We start from the raw sequence: 8575 nt of genomic DNA on the forward strand, positions 1-8575 counted from the left end.
AAACAGTGTTATCTGAAAGTCTCATGATCTCCATATATTCATGCTCATAATCCACTTATGGATGTGGGAAACTTATTACTGTTTTAAAAATGAGGAACTGAGGCGCAAAGAAACAAAGGCTGTGATGTCCAGAACTGTTTAGGCACTTAGCTACTGTGGTTTCACACAAAACCTATGAGAATAGGGAACTGATCTTTGTGTCCAAGGTCTATTCCTCTAGTCACTGCTTTGTGCGCTTTTTAAGATTAGGTGGTCCAAATTGGCTATTATAACATTTTTTGTGTGCCTATCAACAAGGAGAGTATTTTTTTTCTCCACTTGCTTCTGAAGAGAGGGATGGTTGCTAAGCAAAAGAGTACCCAGCAAGGGAAATGTGAAGTGGTTATATAGATCAAGGCAAGAAGCTGGAATGATGAAGTGAGAACTTATGTTCCCTTTATTCACAGCACTTTTATTAGTGCTGTATTTTTAGACAGCTGAAGTGTTGTTGTAACATCACCACAGCAAGTACCAGGACCTGGAGAAGAGGCAGGGAAGGACAAAAGGCTGTAAAGTACTGAAGAGGGGGGATAAAACTTACACTAAAACTGCTAGATAGACTTGTGGATGTTGAAGACTAAACCTCGTTTAATGGGGACGTATATCTGCTTTAGTTATCGTTATGGTCAATGTTATCCAATAAACTTCTATTAAGTAGATTAGTACCAGAGGGTATGCTTCCTGCTTATGAGCTGGTAATTACCACATCTTGAGCTAAATAAACTTGGAACCTGAAAGGCTGGCACTTTTGCAGGAAATAAATTCCTTTAGCCTTGGTGTTTTTAGTGGATGTGGCAAATCCGAGCTAAACAGGGAACACCAGAGTAAATATACAAAGATGCAGCACGGCTCTGCTCTCTCCGTCACACTGTATCCAGCCACTGGGACAAAACAAGATGGAGTCAAGTTACCTTTGGCATCCACACATTTGTTTTAGGAACTTTAGTTTTTTTTTTAGGAAGTGTTTTGCCCTCCCCTCTGCACAAGTTGCAACAATATATATATATATATTTATCTGACAGAATAGGATTTAAAGAGTTCAGTCCTTAGCTCAGCTCAGTTTGTCTATCCCTGCATGGACACTGGAAGGGGTGATGAGGATGATGCCTATTTGACTGCTCAGTGCTGGACTGATTTTAATCAGTTTTAAAGCTAGCTGAAAAGAATTAATATTGACAGGACTCAGAGCTACTATATAGGTTCAATAGAAGTAGGCCAAAGCACTGACTAAAAGGCCTAAATTTCATCCATCTCGTGGCCCATTTTGGTCAAACCGTATAGTATCACCTAAGAGCAGGGTGAACCTTTGGGTAAAGTGTTGACTTTTCTCAAATCAAGAGGAATTTCACAGCTGCTTTTAATGGATGTGAGGGTTAATTCTGTGTGTCTGCTTGGGAGAATTACAATTAAGCAGAGGAAGGTCTGGTTGTCACGGCCAGTCTACAAGTCCAGAATAAACAGATTTTTCACAATAGTTAAAAGTAACTGCACTGTTTCTATGTAAATCCCTGCACTTGGATTGGCTATTTGGCTGTAAATAGCCAATTAGGCCGCATATGTTGGCAGATTAATAAATGGCCATTTCGCTGTGGCTAAGCTGCATAGCAGTCTGCAGTGTGGCTCGCTGAGAGCATTCCACCGCTGCTGACTTTAATTGTTATTAGTTTGCATTATATGTTAAATAGGGGAATATTTTAATGTAATAGCTATAAGCACTAAAGCTGAGTGAATAATTCATAGCAAATTATTTATTCAATAAATTTAGCCTCCTTTACTCTTCAATTTTTCAGGAACAAGTTTATTATTTTCTCAAAAGAGTGATTATTATCTAGAATTAGTTTCTAATCAGTTTATCAGTGTTACTTGCTCTGCAGATCCTCTGGGTAGAGACTATTTTTGACTAAATCAGTAAGCTATATGGCATCATTGTCTCCCTTGGTAAGATGTGTGTTAGCCTTCAGCACAAATTTCTGTTGGAGAAGTAGGTTTAAGCCAAACTGATTCTGCTCCTCCTGTTGCTATTTTCCCGTGATGTGAGGGGGATGATGCCAAAATACTTCTGCCTTGTTTGGGGGCTGGCTTACTAAAAGAGGTCAAAGAGGTTCAGGCAAGTTCAACACTGAGAATTTCTATGTTACTGTGATAAGAACCCTGCACCTTTCAGAAAATGGGCAGAGAGCATGAGAGATACAGGACGGATTGCTTCAAAATCCAGAACTGTTATGAAAAAAAGTGCTTGCTGATAAATGATATCTGTCTCACTAATTGCCAGAAAGCACCAAGCACATGCTTTTGTTATTTGTTCATTTTTTTTTAAATCTCTCTCTCTCTTTTTTTTTTTTTAAATATATATATATATATATGTATATATTACATCTAGTTATAGATGTTATATATAACATATAGTTATATATAACAGGAGCAAACAATTCCCCTCTCCCGCATGTAGCTGTAGCTGTGTACCTCTCCTGACTCTGCACTTCAGAGGTGACAGGTTTACAGCTTTACTCTTTACCCTCATCTGACTTCTCCCAAGCCTGTTCATGCCATTGCTTCGGTAGTTTTGTTGCAGCCCTTCGTGCCTCAGATATGTACCTCGGGCTAGGTGTCTGCCTCAGGTATTTACACTTGTACATGACATCTGATAAAAGTAGAGCTCACCAATGACCCTTGGTGGTTAATAAGCCTTGCAATTTCTTAGCAATTTGCACTGCCCCCTTGTCATCCCCCAGGTTTCCCAGAGGCTGCTCCTGTTCCTCTTGGTGAGGTGCCTTCTGCCTGAAGGGCTCTGGCACAGAGCAGCCTCTCTGTTACTCACAGATCTGCAGGGCAGCACCATGTCCCTCATCTTCCCAAATGCCTAGTGGCCATCAGCATAATCTATTCTTCATCAGCACAGAGGGGGTCAACTGTTTACCAAAGATCAAGTGAGAAAGCAAATAGTTTGGGTAAGCTTGGCTGACAGTCGAGTACAGCTTTATTTAGTAGGATTTGTTTCATACAAATGGCATCCCAAGGTACTTATCAAAGTTAAATAATACATAATAGCAGAGGGAGAGAGAAATTAAGAGGCACAGGCATGGGAGCAGAGATGTTTTCAGATGAGATTTGAAAGTAGATGGAGAAGCAGTGAGGCAGAAAGAAACAACAAGAAAAAAAGACTGTTCCAGATGGTGGGAGATATGAGGAGAAAAAGCTTTCAGAACAACCATGGTTTGAACATAATTAGGTGCAGAGAGATGACCAGTGCCATTTAGAGGAAAAGGAGACGGACTGGGAAAAGGTCACAGAAAGCAAATAAAGAAATGAGATGGGAGCTGTGGGAGTTTCTTCCATAAACGTCATGGCAGCGATTTGGAAAGCCAATGCACCAGCTAAAAGACTAGTGTGTTCAGCATGGCTGGAGGATGTTGACATGGAGAATTCAAGCAGAAGGGAAAGTCAGATACTGCTGTATCTGTAGGAAAAAATCCTACAGACAGCTGCTTCTGCTTAGCTTCTTGCAGTGGATTCAGACCCAAAAGTTCATATCCAAGTAGGTTTATATGTAAGCTGTTGACTTCTCCCCTCCTTCCTGCCAAAGACTTCATTTTTCTCCTTCCTGGGTTGCAAGAAGCAATTCCATTGCAAAGTTGCTGCATGTTCTTTAGACCAAACTAATTTATTTTTATTTATTTATATATTTATTTTTTAAATCCAATAACCTATGAGAAGGATCCAAGGTGCTGCTAGAGATATAGTGGATTATAGTGGCAGTCAAAGGAATGATTTGTATTTCTATTTTCTATGACCTGAAGTTTTCTTTATTTTGGTGGGTAGAAGAAATATCAGTTCAAGGCTGGGCTTGTTCAGCCTAGAGAAGAGGAGGCTCAGGGGTGACCTTATTGCTCTGTATAAGTACATTAAAGGAGGCTGTAGAGAGGTGGGGGTTGGCCTGTTCTCCCATGTGCCTGGTGACAGGACGAGGGGGAATGGGCTAAAGTTATGCCAGGGGAGTTTTAGGTTAGATGTTAGGAAGAATTTCTTTACTGAAAGGGTTGTTAGGCACTGGAACGGGCTGCCCAGGGAGGTGGTTGAGTCACCATCCCTGGAAGTCTTCAAAAGACGTTTAGATGTAGAGCTTAGGGATATGGTTTAGTGGGGACTGTTAGTGTTAGGTTAGAGGTTGGACTCGATGATCTTGAGGTCTCTTCCAACCTAGAAATTCTGTGATTCTGTGATTCTCTAATATCAGCATGCAAAAGGAAATAATGCAGGAAGACAGTCTGGTGACCAGGCTGCTTCTGTCTGAAAATGCATTGTGGACCAACTTCTCACCCTCTCTCTCTCTTTTTTTTTTTTTTTTTTAGTACAGAATTCCTGGTAAAGGGATAATCTTGTATATAAATATTACCAGAACAACTTACATATATATATATATACATATATATATATGTATATATTTGTATATATTTTCATAGGTGTAGGGACTTCTAGAGATATTAATATTTAGGACAAGCCATTTTTATAATAATTTATCTATCCAAAATTTACCTCATTATTTCTTTCAATCTACTGGTCTACAGTGTTATCATATAACATGCAAGAACTAAGAAGAACATTTATTTATTTATTTATTGTTCTACTTTCAGATGCTCCCAGCTCATCTCAGGTGCTTTAGCTAATATTGGACAATATCTTCTCAAGCCATATCACCGGCCACCTTGTTAGGGTGAGGCACAAACCATAGAGAATGAAGAAAGGTCCAGTTAACTCAGAGTGGTTAAAACCTCTCTATTCTTAGATGTTTTAGTGGTGATCAGACTGTCAGATTCCTTGCTCAGGGCAAGGGTATGAATGTCATGTGTTAAAGGGAAACATATGAGAAATCCTTTTGTCCCCCGATCCATGATAAAAGAGGAATTTGTATCTCTCTTTTTGAATGGCTATGATTCTGGCATTAAAAAAAAAAAAACAAACAAAAAACTCCTGGTGCAAAATGCTTATGTGCCAATAAGCCAATTTCTGTAATTATGAGGGCAGCACACTTTGCTAGTAGGTATTCATATTTTATTTAAAATTTTTACTAAACAGTTTGCATTATGATTACCTTATTAAACAGCATCAACAAAAAGCCTCATTCCTTATTCAACAATGCTGTTATTCAAGACAAGAAAAAGTTGTGCAGTTTGACTTTTATGCCCGCAAACATTAAACAATTCTTAATTTACTTTTTACCAAGCCATAACAGATGCCACTTTCCTATATGCTCTCTTACATGAAGGTCCTTTCACCTGCTAACACACTTCCCTGCTACCAAGAGGGAAGCTGAGATGGTGCTACAAAATCCCAGCAACTCCAATGATTACACAGACATGAAATGAAACTACTCCATGATTTCCACTCCTGTGTGCAAGACAGACATACCGGTGCCTGTCCAATCTTCACCAGTCACTGAGTCCTATGCTTTCACCAATGCTTGTACACCTCTGCTGAGACTTCCCACCAGTAACATTCCACAACAAAAAGTGGCACCTGGAAACTGGCAAATTACTCCCCTGTCCGTCCATGACAGCAGAAGCTACCCACAGAAATGGTGAGTTGTGTTGGATATATGAAAGTCTTGTCTTGTAAATTTTTGCAAGTTTATTCTTGTTGGCCATTCTTATGCTGTTGATATGTAGGGATACTTCCTTAGTTATGGTCCTGGGAGGTGATGCAAGGTCAAGATGAAATTTGATTATCTGCTTACTGTACCATATCATGAAGATCTCCATAGCATTTTGTCACACAGCTCCTGGTAGCTCAGGACACTCTTGGGTTAGGGGTCAGTGTTATAAAAATATTTGCCATGGCCTCAGAGGCACTTTACTATTTGTGTTACTGAAGAGCTGGAGAGAGGAGGATAGTGCAGAGTCTCAGTCCTGGGTGAGGAGCAGATGAACCAGGAATGACAGATGAGACACACTATGAAGAAAGGATTGGGCCAGACACAACTACCACATTCCCAGAGGGTTCCTCAAAGCCTCTGCAACACGGACACATGGCACAGCGTGACACAGCAGAGAAATTCATGTATTTTCTAAGAGTAGTTTAAACAGATTATTACTGGACTGTGTGGCACTTTTAGGGATGGATATTTGTTCAATGGGACTGCTATCCTGTTCACTAAGGGGCAAGCATTGTATCTTCATGGCACTACATGGGCAAACCTCAAATTGGAAGAAAGGGACAGGTAGTCCCCATGGATTACACAAAGAAGAAATGGGATATGATCCTTCCCCCCCTTTTTTTTAGTAATTAGTGCCTGGTTTGCTGACTTTATTATTTTTTAACCTTCCTGTCACCAGCTGATCCCATCTCCTTCTGCCCCATGAAGTCTTTTCTTAGCATGATTCAGCCATGAGTACTATCTCCAATCTTTTCTTTGTCCTTCCAATGGTAAGAGAGAATCAAGAGCTTTGTCATTTATCTCTGTTTGTGTTTTGCCACTGCTTTATTTTGCTTCAGTCAAAATCCTCCTTAAAACTACAAGCACCACTGCCTTTCCATTTAGGTGCAGGAGGCAGCAGCTGCCTGGCCCTGGGCACAATTACACTCCAATAGCTGAGGATGGGAGTCAGTGGCAACCTCATTTCCCCCTCAGACTTCATAAGGAAAAATTCATTTAGCATCTCAGCATGGAGGGCTCTGCATAGCCTCCCCTTTCCCCATGAAGAAAGAAGCGTTTGAAATGGCAGCAGGCAGAATATGCAGATTCATCAGATTCATTTCAGTTGTTTCCTCCTTTTGTTGCTTGTTGCTGCTGAGTTTTTCCAGTGCCTCTGCAAACAAATTATTCCCCCTGTCTGTGTGTACTCCCACCACACTCAGGTGGCTAACACAGAAAGAGACACCCATTTTGTTCTGTTTGTTAAGCACTTTTTTTTTTTTTTTTTCTTCTGTTTTCTAGGAGGGACTGGGTAATCAAGAGACTGGTACTGTGTGAATGAGCTAATCAGCTTCCTGCTCTCCAGAGAACACGTTGTTCAGTGATCACCCACAGCCAGAGAAACCAACCAAGTCTGATGCATCAAACTGCTTCAAATTAAAGACTCAAGTAGATTGTTCCATCATCTGTTCAAATATATGGCTTGCTGAAACATACTCTTCCAACCAAACCTAGCTGTCAGTCAAGTGGTAAAGTAATATAGTAGGACTTTTTGACCACACTAACCACTGAAGCTCAGATGCCTTCCTCCATGGCACCCTGTATGCTCACTGGGGCCTGGGATTCTCCCAAGACATAACTGCTGCATAACAGCTGCCACTACCATTAGCTGCATTCGTTATTACATTTGCTGTAGCTGCTTGGTTTATAGGTCCCTTTTTCCCCAAGCTAAGTGCTTCATACTGCCCTCCTATCCAGAATGGGGAGAAGTACCTTTTTTCTTTCTTTCTTTTTTTTTTTTTTTTCTTTTTTTTTTTTTTTTTCTTTTTCATTTGTGTGAGTTTCTGGGATGGAATGAAAATCTCATACAAATGCAGAAGAGACACCTTCTACCCTCACTCCCATTTGGGACAGATGTTTGCTGTAGTGAATATACACGACACTTTTATAAAACATTTATGTCAAGGATTCCATATCATACTAAGCTTCTTGTACTATTTAACCCATCTGTCATTAAAAGTATCTTTGAAACATAGTTTGATAGAAGTCTAAAAAATACAATGCCTGGATTTTTAGAAATCAAAATTTACCATGTAATAGTCCACAGTATCAAGTGCACTTTTGTAATCTGAAAATTAAATACATATCTTTTTCAGCCTTTTCAATAGAATATTATTTTGACATGTTTTTCTACCACCTTACCTTGTTGGAAATAAGCAGAAGTCATGTACTTATGTACATAATAAACAGAATAAAAATAAACAGAAGTCAGTACTACATGGCAGTATTGTGCTTCAGTGAAAACAATGTAAGTTCATGCTCCTGAACAGTGGTTCCCCATCAAATTACTACAACAGGTATACCATGTTAGAGAGAATAAACCAGGATCCTCTTCCATCTCTTGCCGTCCCGAAAGGTGGACTGAATAATGTTGCATGGAGTGTACCTAGAAGATAGTGTTTATCATCTCTGGGGCATACCACAAACCACCCCTCCAGCCTGAACTGACACAGGACAACTGTTTTGAGAATGGTGGAGCTTTCTGCTAGTACCAAGTGGGCGCTTGAGCAGATGCTCTTATTTCTGCAAAGGTGAAGAGCTTTAGCTGGAGGGATATGGGCAACACCCTCTGCAAAGAGAAAACAATGAAGGATAGGGATAGAAAGTGGGCTTTGCTGAACATATTGTGTGACCAATATGAAGATGTCTGAGACTGGGAACATTGCCTGCTGGGCCTGAGCCTGCTGTCTGGATTGGGGATAGAGAACTGGAGATGTGCATGTTCAGAGTGGGTGAGTTGCCAGTACACTTTTATCTAGGCCTTGGCAATCTTGGAGATCATCAGTACAAAATAAATAGCTGGACTCTCAACCATGCATCGCAGACAGACTCCAGGAGCCTGGTGCA

General features: G+C 40.3%; 1 long non-coding RNA gene across 5 annotated transcripts in view; it reads left to right on the forward strand.

Annotated features, from left to right (window-relative positions):
- The window catches only part of LOC106015667 (uncharacterized), a 159395-nt gene extending 151463 nt beyond the window's left edge, over positions 1-7932 (forward strand). For 4 of the 5 annotated variants that reach the window (XR_003494973.3, XR_011809433.1, XR_011809429.1 and 1 more), the window contains 2 exons: positions 5303-5614; positions 6971-7932. This is a non-coding gene — a long non-coding RNA (uncharacterized lncRNA). Of the gene's footprint in view, positions 1-4670; positions 4751-5302; positions 5615-6970 lie in introns of all 5 variants that reach the window. The other variant, XR_005262005.2, reaches the window with a different exon arrangement.
- Positions 7933-8575: the final 643 nt, after the last annotated feature.

The sequence above is a fragment of the Anas platyrhynchos genome, chromosome 1, assembly GCF_047663525.1.
Source record: "Anas platyrhynchos isolate ZD024472 breed Pekin duck chromosome 1, IASCAAS_PekinDuck_T2T, whole genome shotgun sequence".
NCBI classification, from domain to species: Eukaryota; Metazoa; Chordata; class Aves; order Anseriformes; family Anatidae; genus Anas; species Anas platyrhynchos.